The sequence below is a fragment of the Coregonus clupeaformis genome, chromosome 25 (genome assembly GCF_020615455.1).
Source record: "Coregonus clupeaformis isolate EN_2021a chromosome 25, ASM2061545v1, whole genome shotgun sequence".
Lineage (NCBI taxonomy): Eukaryota > Metazoa > Chordata > Actinopteri > Salmoniformes > Salmonidae > Coregonus > Coregonus clupeaformis.
In genome coordinates this window covers 35,264,708-35,278,335 of record NC_059216.1, presented here as the reverse complement: position 1 = coordinate 35,278,335, position 13,628 = coordinate 35,264,708, and the positions used below count along the sequence as shown (strand labels likewise).

At 41.6% G+C, this 13,628-nt stretch overlaps 1 non-coding gene across 1 annotated transcript; it reads left to right on the top strand.

The window, feature by feature from the left end:
- Positions 1 to 11,897: 11,897 nt before the first annotated feature.
- Positions 11,898 to 11,980, top strand: trnal-cag. The gene has a single exon. It is a non-coding gene; the product is annotated as a tRNA-Leu (tRNA).
- The last annotated feature ends 1,648 nt before the right edge of the window (positions 11,981 to 13,628 follow it).

The following is a 13,628-nucleotide window of genomic DNA, read 5'->3' as shown; positions in this document are numbered from 1 at the left end:
TGGGTTCTGTCTGAGGGAACCGTGACACTTTTTGCTCACTTTGTGTCCCTGTTCTGCCAGGAAGGTTAACAATTGGATTGTATCCCTCTTACATCCCTCCTGAGTGGGATTAGCCAATAGAATATCATCTACATAAACTAACATTTGCGTCCTTCCCTATGTTCAAACTTTCCCAAATTCTTAGTTATAGCCTGGGCTAAGATTGTAAGACTTTCCGAGTAGCCTTGAGGCATCCTAGCCTAAGTCCATTTCCTTCCCTGAAAAGTAAAGCCAAACCACCCCTGACTATCCGGATGAATTTGGATACTAAAGAAAGCATTAGCTAAATCTATCACTGTAAAATAGGAGTTCTCTGGTTTCAATTGGTTCAGCAATGTATTTCAGCAATGATATTTATATTAACCCCCTGCAAGTCCATGACCATCCTCCAGCCGGCACTAGGTGCCTCCTTTCTAACAGGAAATACTGGAGAGTTGCATTGTACCACATCTCCAGGAATTATCACCCCTCCCTTAAGTAAATGCTCAAATGTAGGTGTTATCCCTTTTATTGCTTCTGGTTTCATAGTATATTGCTTTTGGTATGGTCTATTATCGAATCGAGGAATCACTTGTACTGGAGCTACCCCCTTAATTAGTCCTACATCTGTTGTCCTTGTGACCATAATTTGAACGGAATTGCTTCTAACTCAGCCTCCTGTTCCTGAGTTAAGAAAATCTCTTCCTGTCATCCGTTAAAACTTATCTCCAGATGGACACTGGGCTGGGTTTTTGCTCTCCAATTTAACTTTCTTCTATATCTCCCAGTGGAGTGGCCATACTGATCCCCATTTGGTGTATTCTGCCAGTCAGTAATGTTTTTCCCCTGTTTTATCCATTTACCTAGTGATAACCATTCCTCTGAATGTTCTTTCACTAGGGCAACATGGGGGCTCCACCTTTCTCTGTACAGCCTCTGGCTCTGTGAACCCATTTTAACCCAATTTGAAAAAACAACAATCACAAATAGCCAGGCCTCACTCAATTTGATAGCTCACTTTAATGACCTAAATACTGCCTAACTGAGATGAGCTAATCTCTTTCTCCTAGTTATAATCTAAAGATGGCAGTACACACAAAACATGATAGATATTCCCAGTCTTAACCCATCAATAATTGTTTGTATCATTCTAATTCCTCCTAACTAATCCATTAAACCACTCAAAATTCCTCGAGTATACAATGATTATTTAATTGATTACCCTAACTCTGCTACATGTGATCTCATCTCAAATGATCCATTTATCAATTATTTATTCAACGCCCTAGGAAAATCTGTCTCCCCTTCTGTAAATGTCATTTTTGAGTTTTTAGCCAATACAATCACGGTTACATCAAATGTTCCCTCATTTAATGGTATTTTCTTCCTAATATAACTTCCCTAAATGAGATTAAATCCCCTGCCTTCCTCTACTATCCTTATATCATTACTGGATCAATGATAATAACTGTAATAACTATCAACAACAATTGTAATAACTATTTCACATTAAATTGTGTCTTTTTTCTGATAATGCTACAATTGTAGCCTATTCCATCACCCCAGTCCAAAATATAAGTTTATGTAACAAATCCATAACCCACCACAGGCTGGCGCTATTCCGCAGCACAACAGCCAATGCATACTTTCATCCTAACCAAAATAAATTATCGTTTTAAAATCATCCAATTATTCTGTACTTTTCCGCTAACCCATTTCAGTTCGCTATTCAATTTATTTAACTGTTCTCTCTGATTAGGCCCTAATTAATAAAACAAATACTTGCTATCGTTGGTCAGCATACGCTTAATGACATTCCTACCATCTGAACTATACTGTCTCTCACCCTCCCCTTGCTCCTTCGGGGAGAGCGCATGGTAACCTTATAACATATTTTCATAGACTTTTCTAGAATACTTCTATTTAAGCTATCTAATTCAACCTTTCACATTTCTCAATCCACATAGTAATCTAGGTATATAGCCCCACTGCGAAAGCTTTGTCTACTGTCCCTACCTGTGTTCGAACCAGGGACATCGCCAGTCACTCCACACCACCTGCGATGCTCTCAAAGTAACCACTCCCAGTTCATAGAGCAAGTGACGTCACCAAGTGAAAATCGCAGTAGCTTTCACCTCAGCAAAAAACTCTCTCTCTCTTTGATTCCCTATTGAATATGTTAGTTTTTCTATTTAACCCCTAAACACGCTCGCTACAAATAGTCCATTCAACATTACCAAACCAAATACTCATCGTACCCATTCAATCAACACATCAGCCGTGGAATTTACACTCATAAATGCAGATTGTTACTCCATGCCTTGAAATGATAAATAGATTTCCACCAATAGCATATTACAATGATTTCTCATTTTACCCTCTGACACAAAATGAAGTTCCCTCACTGTACTACGTTAGCTCTACCATGATAATTAGTTCAATTTAACCCTCTATTTGTTTTGTACTATATTATACATTACGTCTAAAACAACATTTACTTAGTTTATTCCACCATCACATTATCCAACAACGCCACAATCTTAAACTCATAAGGGGCGGCTGGCAGTTTAGTGACCAATAGCGCCGCGCCAACAACCGAGAGGTCGCCGGTTCCAATCCCCGAGCCGACCAGGCGAAAAATCTGCCGATGTGCCCTCGAGCAAGGCACTCAACCCCAATTGCTCCCATAAATCGCTCTAGACAAGAGCGTCTGCCAAATTACCAAAAATGCAAATGTAAACATTCTCTACTTTCTCACCCAACGCACGTCTACGCTCGGTGAGCAAGTTTAGAACATTCTCTCGTCAGATACTCACATGCGTTCCCAGCCAACTGCCAGTCTTTTCTGGCTCCAAAAGCCACACTTTCGCTCTCTCCAGCCCCTCCCCTCGCAACTCTACCTTTTTGAGGAGCTGTGAGGAGCTGCTTCTCGTCCCAGCGCGCCTCCAATATTCCGCCGTTACTCAAAGTACTCCAGTCCATTTATTTAAATCAAATAATTCCCACCTAATTAGTTAAAGTTGGTGCACGTTTATAAACCGAATTATTTCGGTCTAATTGTTTAACCAGTATTTTGCACGGTCAAACATCAAACGTCAAATCAAATACTAAACCGAATTGCTTCGACACAACTATTCAAAAGCAGTATTATGCTATGTCAAACACCAAATGTTATATTTCAAATATATCAATTCAAACGTTCTAGTTCAGTCACACTCATTCATCACTTTTCATTTCATGTTTTCGATTGTTACTGACGGGTTATATGGTTTGAGTAACCACAAATCCAACATTTATTCCCAAATTATACCGTTTGGACAGCCACAGACGTCTTATGATTCCCAATTTGTTTTCTATCAAGGTATACAGGTTTATCATTCACACTTTCATGCATACGACAACACTCGCACTGTTTAACTTTTTATAGTACCTCCTATGGGTGTCTTTTGTTAACGTTTGCACAATTTAAACCTTATTTCCTATTTGTAATTCTCATTATTTACTGTTTTAAAATATTCTTTGTATTCACAGCCAAAAATGGTACACAGTTAAGCGTAGTATACAGTTATCACACAGCAAAAATAGTACACAGTTATCACCCTCACTCACAATACACAGTCATAATCCTATCATACAGTCAAATATGTCACACAGTCATCAATGACACCCATGTCACACAGTCATAAATGACACCCATGTTCCACACACAATCTATTTGGGCACACAGCCTCTTCTACTATCTTTAAAAAATACTCCGCTGAACCTAGCCATATCCTCGAAGTTATGGACCTTGCCAGTCGCTAGTATTTATCTAAAATTTTCCGAACCTAGCCGTATCTCAGTTACGGACCTTGCCGGTGTAATTCTTCGAACCTTAGTCGTACTGTCGTAGTTACGAACCTTGCCGATAGCAATTACTTAAACCAATTATTCCCTATATCTAAAATTTCCCGAACCTTAGCCGTATGTCGCAATTACGGACCTTGCCGGTAGATGTCAGCATTGTCTCCTGAACCTAGCCGTCTCTTAGCGGACCTTGCCGGTAGAATCAACACTCTGGTACCATGGTTTTAAACATCACATTTAGCAAAGGTTTGCATGTCACAATATTGTGCTTATCTACTCATAATAATTTCATAATTTAGTTCACTTACATCAGACAGGTGTTTCACAAAATTAATTTGGATAAAGCCAATGTGCAGATCTTTGGTTATTTAACAACAGGTATCTGCTTACCTTTTTAGAAGCCCGGGCAGTTTGTGAAACACACGGTTCGATTAAAGAGTTGACCAAATGGGCCGGACAGTATCCAGCGAAGTCCCTTCTACCAGATCACGTCGGGGTCACCAATTGTCAAAGTCGCGTCAATTCAAATCTGGTATTAGGAACAAAAGAGGTCAACACGACTTCTAAGATCTACTAGTTATTTTAATTAATGCAAAAACCTTCAATGGTAAATATGATGTTTCGTATATACGGGCTCTCTGAGATGTCTCGCAGAACACCCCAGACAACTAACACATTGTTTCAGAAACAATACCCAAATACTCTGACAGAAAGTTTCCCACTTCTCTGCTGGCAAATTAGAGTAAAGACTTGAGCGTGGTTTAAACTTTCTCAGCCAATCCGTTGGTTCAGGGGTTGGTCTCATCTCCTCGGCGCCATTTGTTGCACACTTCAGCCAGGCACAAGATTATCATAACAACCTATCATAGTGAGAAGAGCCAGCTCCCTTAGACATCATTCCTATGTCCAAGGAAGGCTCACAGATCACAAAGAACCATTATAGTCTAGCATTTGAAGACACAATCCTTATCTTATTTTATCCCCTAAAACAGCTCTTCACATCAATCACAGCCTTGCCAGGTGTCACAACCTACATTAGCCCAGTCAAGAATGCATTCTTTCTAAGTTAGTCATCCCATCAATTTAGGAGAATAATAAATCCCCAATAACATGTAAGCCCAAGTCTGAATTTTTTTGGCCCCAGAATGCAACACACTTCTAAAGGCGGTGACCAACGATGGTCAACGACTTTACAAAAGTGAACCGCTCAAACGCGCCCAATCAAAAGACTGTTTTTGTTTGACCCATGCATGACCAAAGACAGGTGTCTCTGAATGGCGATTTTCTGTATTTATTAAGTCCCATCAGTAGCCTGATTTCAGATGTGTCCATGTAAAGAGGATTATTAGGGAAATCGTTCTTCTTGCAAAGTATGTAAACGTTTTAAACGAACTATTATATTAACCAGACTATATATATATATATATATATAAGGAAGCTGATGTTCTGTTTGAAACTGATAGTCATCGAGTAGATATCAGTGAGAAGGAATTGATTACAGTGGCAAACAAAAAAAGGAAATAAGAGAAGTAAAGTGGTCGTAGTAAATCCAAACTTAGTTCTGACTTTTGTTGGAGTGAGGGTTTTGGACCGATGGCGTTATCTGGGAGATCCGTTTGATGTCTCAATGAAAATCATAGATGCGTTGGATGAGGTTGTGTCAGTGAGGATAACAATTAGTGGGCTTATTTTGTTTGTTGGTGTGTCTGAGGAGCAGAAGGAGCGTGCTTTGCACCTGGATTAGAATGTGTTGTGTGAGGATATGCGAAACCAGTGTGATAAATGTAAACTATTTGGACATGTGTCAAGTGTGTGTAGATGGGAGGAGCAGTGGCGGCTCCTGAAAAAATTCTCAGGAGGGGCAATTTTTCTGATGATTTAGGTGACCTACACACATTTAAAAAAAGATATGTCCAGCAACAACATGAAGACAGGGGCAGCATATAAGTCAATACCAGAAGCATTTATTGACTGATCTCAAAAGTGTTGGCTTACCAGGGTTGGTGGAGCCCTCAGTTTCATCTTTGCCTCGCAAAGCTAACTCAAACACTCCGCAAAAACTTCACACACTGGATTAGCCGGCTGAGGATGTGGCGGTTCTTGCTAATGTCGTAGTAAATATATTTGTTATAGTGAATATGGAATATGATATGTTGAGTAAAATGTTGTGCTAAGATCTATTTAGGTCAGGAGCTGGTTATAAGTTATGTTCCTATCCAATAACAATGGACAAAAGGGTCCTATCTTGTCAGCCTTGTCAGCAGGTGGCCAAGGACAACACCCACGCCATAGGCCTCTCAGTTCTTCCAACTCACGAGTTCTTGCTCTGAGGACACACACACACACAAACACACACACACACACACATCATCACTGTTAAACACACACACACACACACATCATCACTGTTAAACACACACACACACACACACACACACACAAAAAATCCCCTCTCTTAGGCTGAACATTTGAAGACAGAGAACCCGACTCAGAGCCAATGCAACAGTGACAGTAGCCTGGAGGGGACCTCGCCCAACTCATCAGGACCAATCAGAAGATCAGAACTACTAGATTGAACCTACTTCATTTATTGCATAAAATGTCTGCACACAATGTTTCGGGGCTCTCTTCAGATAATAATAATAATAATAATATGCCATTTAGCAGACGCTTTTATCCAAAGCGACTTACAGTCATGCGTGCATACATTTTTGTGTATGGGTGGTCCCGGGGATCGAACCCACTACCTTGGCGTTACAAGCACCATGCTCTACCAGCTGAGCTACAGAAAGTGGATACTCATGGATGCGCATTGCAATTGTAAAATGTCAACACAATTGGAGACACCACGTCATTTTTGGAGACATGTTATTGACAGTAAACTATTGTAGATGCGACTGCTAACTAAATAAAACATTTTAGCTGGCTAGCTAATCATCTTAGCTAAATGTGGGGAAAACAATTCAGTTATTTACCGTTAATTTGAGGGATTGGGGTGAAAGAAATCGAGTTACATAGTGATACTTTACGATATACTGTATTGACAATATCGCAATATTTTAGCGCTAGTTGGCTGTACCTGCACCAAAACACCATTATTGTTCCTTCATAGCTTGTTCTCAATCTTTTCACATTGGGAGCCAATTTGTTTTCAGCACTTTTATTTCCATGACTGATCAAAACTCGTTCTCATGGCTTTCTGATCCCTCTGCAACAGACATATGGTGCGCAATAAAATCACAGTATCGAATCGCAATACGTATAGAATCATGAGACTCGCAATGCTGATGCATATATCTTATCGTGAGGTTCCTGGCAATTCCCAGCCCAAGTTCATTTGCCACAACACATCTCTTCGCTAGCAAACGCAATGTGTCTCCAGCAATGTTTACTTTTTTGACGTTCTATGGCATCTCCACTTTCCAAGCATATATGACCACATGTAATATTTTGGTAAGTGATGCAAATAGTGAACTATGTAGGGCCAGGATGTAAAATATATGTAGCTGCAGCAATTTCTCTTATCTGATATGGTAAGTAATGGGGCTTGATTTATAGCTCCCTAAGAGTTTGACGAACGGTCCGTGAACGCGATTGCAGATATCTTTACCTCTGAATAAACTGCCTTATATTATACAATTATCCACCTTGTCCAAAAGTCTCTACTTTTTCTCCGTTCTCCAGTAAACTTGTTTTATCAACAATAGTAAGGTTCAATGACACAGAAAGCAGTTCAATGTCGGGGTACAGTCGCTCTCTTACCAGGATCGCGGTCCGCTCTGACCAGGGTGAAGGTGGCCGGCTCCACCTCTCTGCCAGCAGCGTTTTCATTATTTAGTCCGTTCGTAGCGGGTATGTACACGATCAACAAGATCAGTCCAAAACCGAAGATCAGTCCAAAGCAGAATGTTTGCAGAATGTTTGTAAACTAAGTCTACAAATTAAAAACATAAAATAACGCCACACTGCAGGTCGCAACATAGACGCTGATAGCCGCCATTGTCTTAGTTACGTTCAACGTTACGTCACGTATGACGAAAGCGCGTAAGTGCATGCACACAGACACCCATAGAGGATGTATTGAAAGCTTTGAAATGTGAAAAAAATAGATTTTACATGACAGGCTATGAGAGACTTCTGGGCGATTTTCAACCTGACTGAAATCGCCCAAAAAACGGGCGGGGCCATTTGAAGCACGACTTTAGCCTGATTTGACATTTAGTGGCTGGCAGATCAGACGTGAACACTGATAACTGCTGTTGCCGTGATATAATTTTTTATAAATTTATTTAAAAAAAATATAATTATTATTATTATTTTTTTTTTAAATAATTGATTAGAAAAAAAATCCCTTCCTTTTCCCGTTTGGCAGTGCGTCGCCCATATCGCCCTATTGAACAAGCCGTCCCTGGGGAGGAGTATCGTATGCCAGTTGAGGCTAATCAAATTTTATTTGTCACATGCGCTGAATACAACAGGTGTAGACCTTACCGTGAAACGCTTACTTACAAGCCCTTAACCAACAATGCAGTTTTAAGAAAATAAGAGTTAAGAAACTGTTTACTAAATGAACAAAAGTAAAATAAGTAACACAATAAAATAACAATAACGAGGCTATATACAGGGGGTACCGGTACCGAGTCAATATGCGGGGGTACAGGTTAGTCGAGGTAATTGAGGTAATATGTACATGTAGGTAGGGGTAAAGTGACTATGCATAGCTAATAAACAGCAAGTAGCAGCAGCATTAAAAAGGGGAGGGGTCAAATAGGGGGGTCAATGCAAATAGTCCATTTGATTAGCAGTCTTATGGCTTGGGGGTAGAAGCTGTTAAGGAGCCTTTTGGACCTAAACTTGGCACTATGGCACCGCTTGCCATGCGGTAGCAGAGAGAACAGTCTATGGCTTCGGTGGCTGAAGTTTTTTGGGCCTTCCTCTGACACCGCCTAGTATAGAGGTCCTGGATGGCAGGACGCTTGGCCCCAGTGATGTACTGGGCCATACGCACTACCCTCTGTAGTGCCTTACGGTCGGATGCCGAGCAGTTGCCATACCAGACGGTGATGCAACTGGTTAGGATGTTCTCGATGGTGCAGCTGTAGAACTATCTGGGACCCATGCCAAATCTTTTCAGTCTACTAAGGGGGAATAGGCGTTATCGTGCCCTCTTCACAACTGTCTTAGTGTGTTTGGACCATGATAGTTTGTTGGTGATGTGGACACCCAGGAACTTGAAGCTCTTGACCCGCTCCACTACAGGCCCTCCCTTTCCTGTAGTCGACGATCAGCTCCTTTGTCTTGCTCACATTGAGGGAGAGGTTGTTGTCCTGGAACCACACTGCCAGGACTCTGATCTCCTCCTTATAGACTGTCTCATCGTTGTCGGTGATCAGGCCTACTACCGTTGTGTCGTCAGAAAACGGAATGATGATGTTGGAGTCATGCTTGGTCATGCAGTCATGGGTGAACAAGGAGTACAGGAGGGACTAAGCGCCCACCCCTGAGATGCCCCCATGTTGAGGATTAGCGTGGCAGATGTGTTGTTGCCTACCCTTACCACCTGGGGGCGGCCCGTCAGGAAGTCAAGGATCCAGTTGCAGAGGTAGGTGTTTAGTCCTAAGGTGCTTAGTGGGCACTATTACATTTAAGTAATTTAGCAGACACTCTTATCCAGAGCCACTTACAGTTAGTGAGTGCATAAATTTTTCATACTGGCCCCCCGTGGGAATCAAACCCACAACCCTGCCGTTGCAAGCGCCATGCTCTACCAACAGAGCTACAGGAGGCCTCATGGTGTTGAACGCTGAGCTGTAGTCAATGAATAGCATTCTCACATAGGTGTTCCTTTTGTCCAGGTTTGAAAGGGCAGTGTGGAGTGCAATAGAGATTGCATCATCTGTGGATCTGTTGGGGTGGTATGCAAATTGGAGTGGGTCTAGGGTTTCTGGGATAATGGTGTTGATCGTTAGCCATGACCAGCCTTTCAAAGCACTTCATGGCTACAGACGTGAGTTCTATGGGTCAGTAGTCATTTAGGCAGGTTACCTTAGTGTTCTTGGGCACAGGGACTATGGTGGTCTGCTTGAAACATGTTGGTATTACAGACTCAGACAGGGAGAGGTTGAAAATGTCAGTGAAGACACTTGCCAGTTGGTCAGTGCATGCTCGGAGTACACGTCCTGGTAATCCGTCTGGCCCTGCGGCCTTGTGAATGTCGACCTGTTTAAAGGTCTTACTCACATCGGCTAAGGAAAGCTTGATCACTCAGTCATCCGGAGCAGCTGGTGCTCTCATGCATGCTTCAGTGTTGCTTGCCTCGAAGCGAGCATAAAATGCCTTTAGCCCGTCTGGTAGGCTCGCTTCACTGGGCAGCTCGCAGCTGGGTTTCCCTTTGTAGTCCGTAATAGTTTGCAAGCCCTGCCACATCCGACGAGTGTCAGAGCCGGTGTAGTAGGATAGTCCTGTATTGACGCTTTGCCAGTTTGATGGTTTGTCTGAGTTCATAGCGGGATTTCTTATAAGCATCCGGATTAGTGTCCCGGTCCTTGAAAGTGGCAGCTCTAGCCTTTATCTCGGTGCAGATGTTGCCTGTAATCCATGGCTTCTGGTTGGGATATGTATGTACGGTCACTGTGGGGAAGACATCATCGATGCACTTATTGACGAAGCCGGTGACTGAGGTGGTATACTCCTCAATGCCATCGGATGAATCCCGCAACATATTCCAGTCTGTGCTAGGAAAACAGTCCTGTAGCTTAGCATCTGCGTCATCTGACCACTTACGTATTGAGCGAGTCACTGGTACTTCCTGCTTTATTTGTGGTGGTAAGCATGAAGTTCCCTATTAGGGTGAAGGAGACCGAGGTGGCAAGAGTAAGGGCTGTCCAGCGTGTCTCCTATCCGGAGGTGGTGAGAAGAGTGGAAGAAAGGAGTAACGCTGAAGAAACCATTGTAGTTGGATTAGAGAGACCAGTAAATGTTACTCGCCAACAGGATCCTGACACGTTGCATGTTAAAAAGGTGGACTTTGTATAGTTTATTGCATTGTGTATAACCTGCACATCGCAAACAAAGAGGACATCTGAGAAAAAAGGCATCGTTGTGAGTGCGGCTGGACGTTTTCTGGGACTCAGGGATTTTACCGCAGAGGCATTAAAAGGAATCCTGTTGACGAATATTCCGTCTTCACAGGCTCCTGAGCCAGTGTCAGGGTGTGATTTGGACTATGACTGAAGGAGTGGGATGGGCTTTTAGATTTGTTTTATTTTTGTATTGTGTATGATGTTGTTGTTTTAGTTTTTCCGCAATGGATAAATGTTTTCTCGTTCACAACTATACAGTAGGTGGCGGCATGCACCTTTAACGTTTGTTTGCTGATCGCCATAATACCAGAGAAGAAGAAGAAGGGACCAACGACATGACTGAAAAACAGGAAACAACTTTGCAGCGGTTACTGTACACACATATGATTTCAGTTTGTGAGTGTGTGATATGGGAGTTGGAGATATGTTGATTTCGACATTATAAAGAAACACTTTTATAAACAATGCCAACTCAGCCATGTTCATCTGAGCCTTGCTGTTGCAAAACCCATTTTAGTGTCTGACTTTCGGCTGTTGCAGATGCTCCTCCCTCGACTTCACTCCTCGACTTTCGTCTAACGTTACAGTCGGTTGCTTTAGCCTTACCACTCTTAGCTACGCCACAGCCACATCTAGAACAATGAGCTAGTTAGTTATAAACAAACAATGGGTTAGTTTATAAAATCTCTGCCACAGCTGCTGGAGCTTCCTCCCGTTTTATTTTGTTCGTTGCCGACGTCGGTGTGGAAGTCGTCGGTTTTGAATTTGTCCGTTACGGCAGAGAGATTGATAAAGTGTTAGCATTTGGTCTGAAAAAAATCAAGCAGTTTCGAAATCCTGCCATTGTAATGAAACAAAACTATATAATTTTGATTTTACGCGAATTTGAAGTCAAGTGGTTGTTCTTAGTCTGGATGGTTAAATATGAATATGCAATCCTATACTTCGTATGTCAGGATGGCCGAGCGGTCTAAGGCGCTGCGTTCAGGTCGCAGTCTCCCCTGGAGGCGTGGGTTCGAATCCCACTTCTGACAGTTTTTTTTGGTGACTGAATCAGGTTCAGATAAGAAATTCTCATATGTTTAGAACCTCTGCTACCAGTAAGTTATGTTAAAGTGGCATTAAATGCAATACTACATAATTCGAAATAAAATGTATCCACACGTGGGCAGTAAAGTGCAACAAATTGTAACTTTTCTCATTTTAGGGGTGAAGTTTCCCTAGGTACCAATCTAGGATCAGCTTCCCCTTCCTCCAATCCTAACCTTAACCATCAATAGGGGACATGCAAAACTGATCTAGAGGCAACTTCATCCTACTACTGCTTTTAGATGCATATATCCATTTCAATGTATTGAAAATGCTCTGCACTTATGCCTAGTCTACATATACTACTGAGTAGTTTTTTATGGTTGAATAACTCAAGATAAAAAATGTACCTGACATTTGTCTGGACACGCTCCTTTCACGACACTTCGATACAAAGTGATTTTCGTTGCAGGTTAGGAGAGCATTTTCGATAACCCTAACCCTTTTCCTAACCTGAACCTCAGCCTCCTAACCTGCTACCTTAATTCTCCTAACCTACTGTGTAAGTTCTCCGAACCTGTTACAAAAAAGTTACTTCGGTATCGAAGTGCTATGAAAAGAGTTTCCCACGTTTGTCTGTATCGTGCCATTTAGGCTGCACAATGAGTGAAAAAAATATCATAATTGGTCTGCCTGTCTAAACGCAGCCTAAACAGAGCTTTGGAGTGACTACTGGTGGAACAGGGTGGAGATGCATTTTCTAGTCACACCTTATTAGAGTAACTACGGTAGTAAATCAGTATGATTTGCTATTGGTAAGTTTGAATTAATTGTTTGTGTGCTCTGATTTGTTGCTGGTGTGACTCTGGAGAATGCATATCCATTCTGTTACACAATAGTTATAACATCTGCAATAACGTCTGCTAAATATGTGTATGTGACCAATACTATTTGATTTGATTTGATTAGTTACACTGGTTGAACTAGCCAAATGTGAACGATTGTGTGAGATTTTATGGACAGCCATCCCCACTCCAAGACGATCATCATTCTCCTTTTCTACCGTTCGCAGATTGAGTATTTTGTAACACACAACAGGTTTCTGCAATACTGCAGTGCATCTAAAAAAGAATCACTTCTTATGTGCTACTTCATTCATTTATTTAGGCATATGTACAATTGCCAAGATTATAAATATGAATGTACCTCATAATATGTGTAGGACTACCTCTTGATTTGTGATGAATGAAACAGGTACTCAACCAAAACGATGCTACAGCAATTATCAATCACCTATGTCAGTTTCTGCACAGTCTGGGATATCTACTGGATTCCTCCTTTCAACTCGAAAGGGTGATTGATACATTTTATATAGTTTTATGAATAACCCTCATGATCTGGGGCATGTGAACGTGAATGGTCATCGCTGTCTAATACTTCAACTAGTAGTTTAATGTTCAAAGTGCTGTACATATCCACCACCCAAAACCCAAACCCTGACCCAAACCCCAAAAGACTAAACATAAGGGACTTTTCTGATCAGCATCCCATTGACAGCCCGACTAGTCAAAACCTAAAACGGACCCTATTCTTAACCCTAAACTTTAATCTAACACTAACTTTACCTCTAAGCCTAACATGTTGACCAATTGT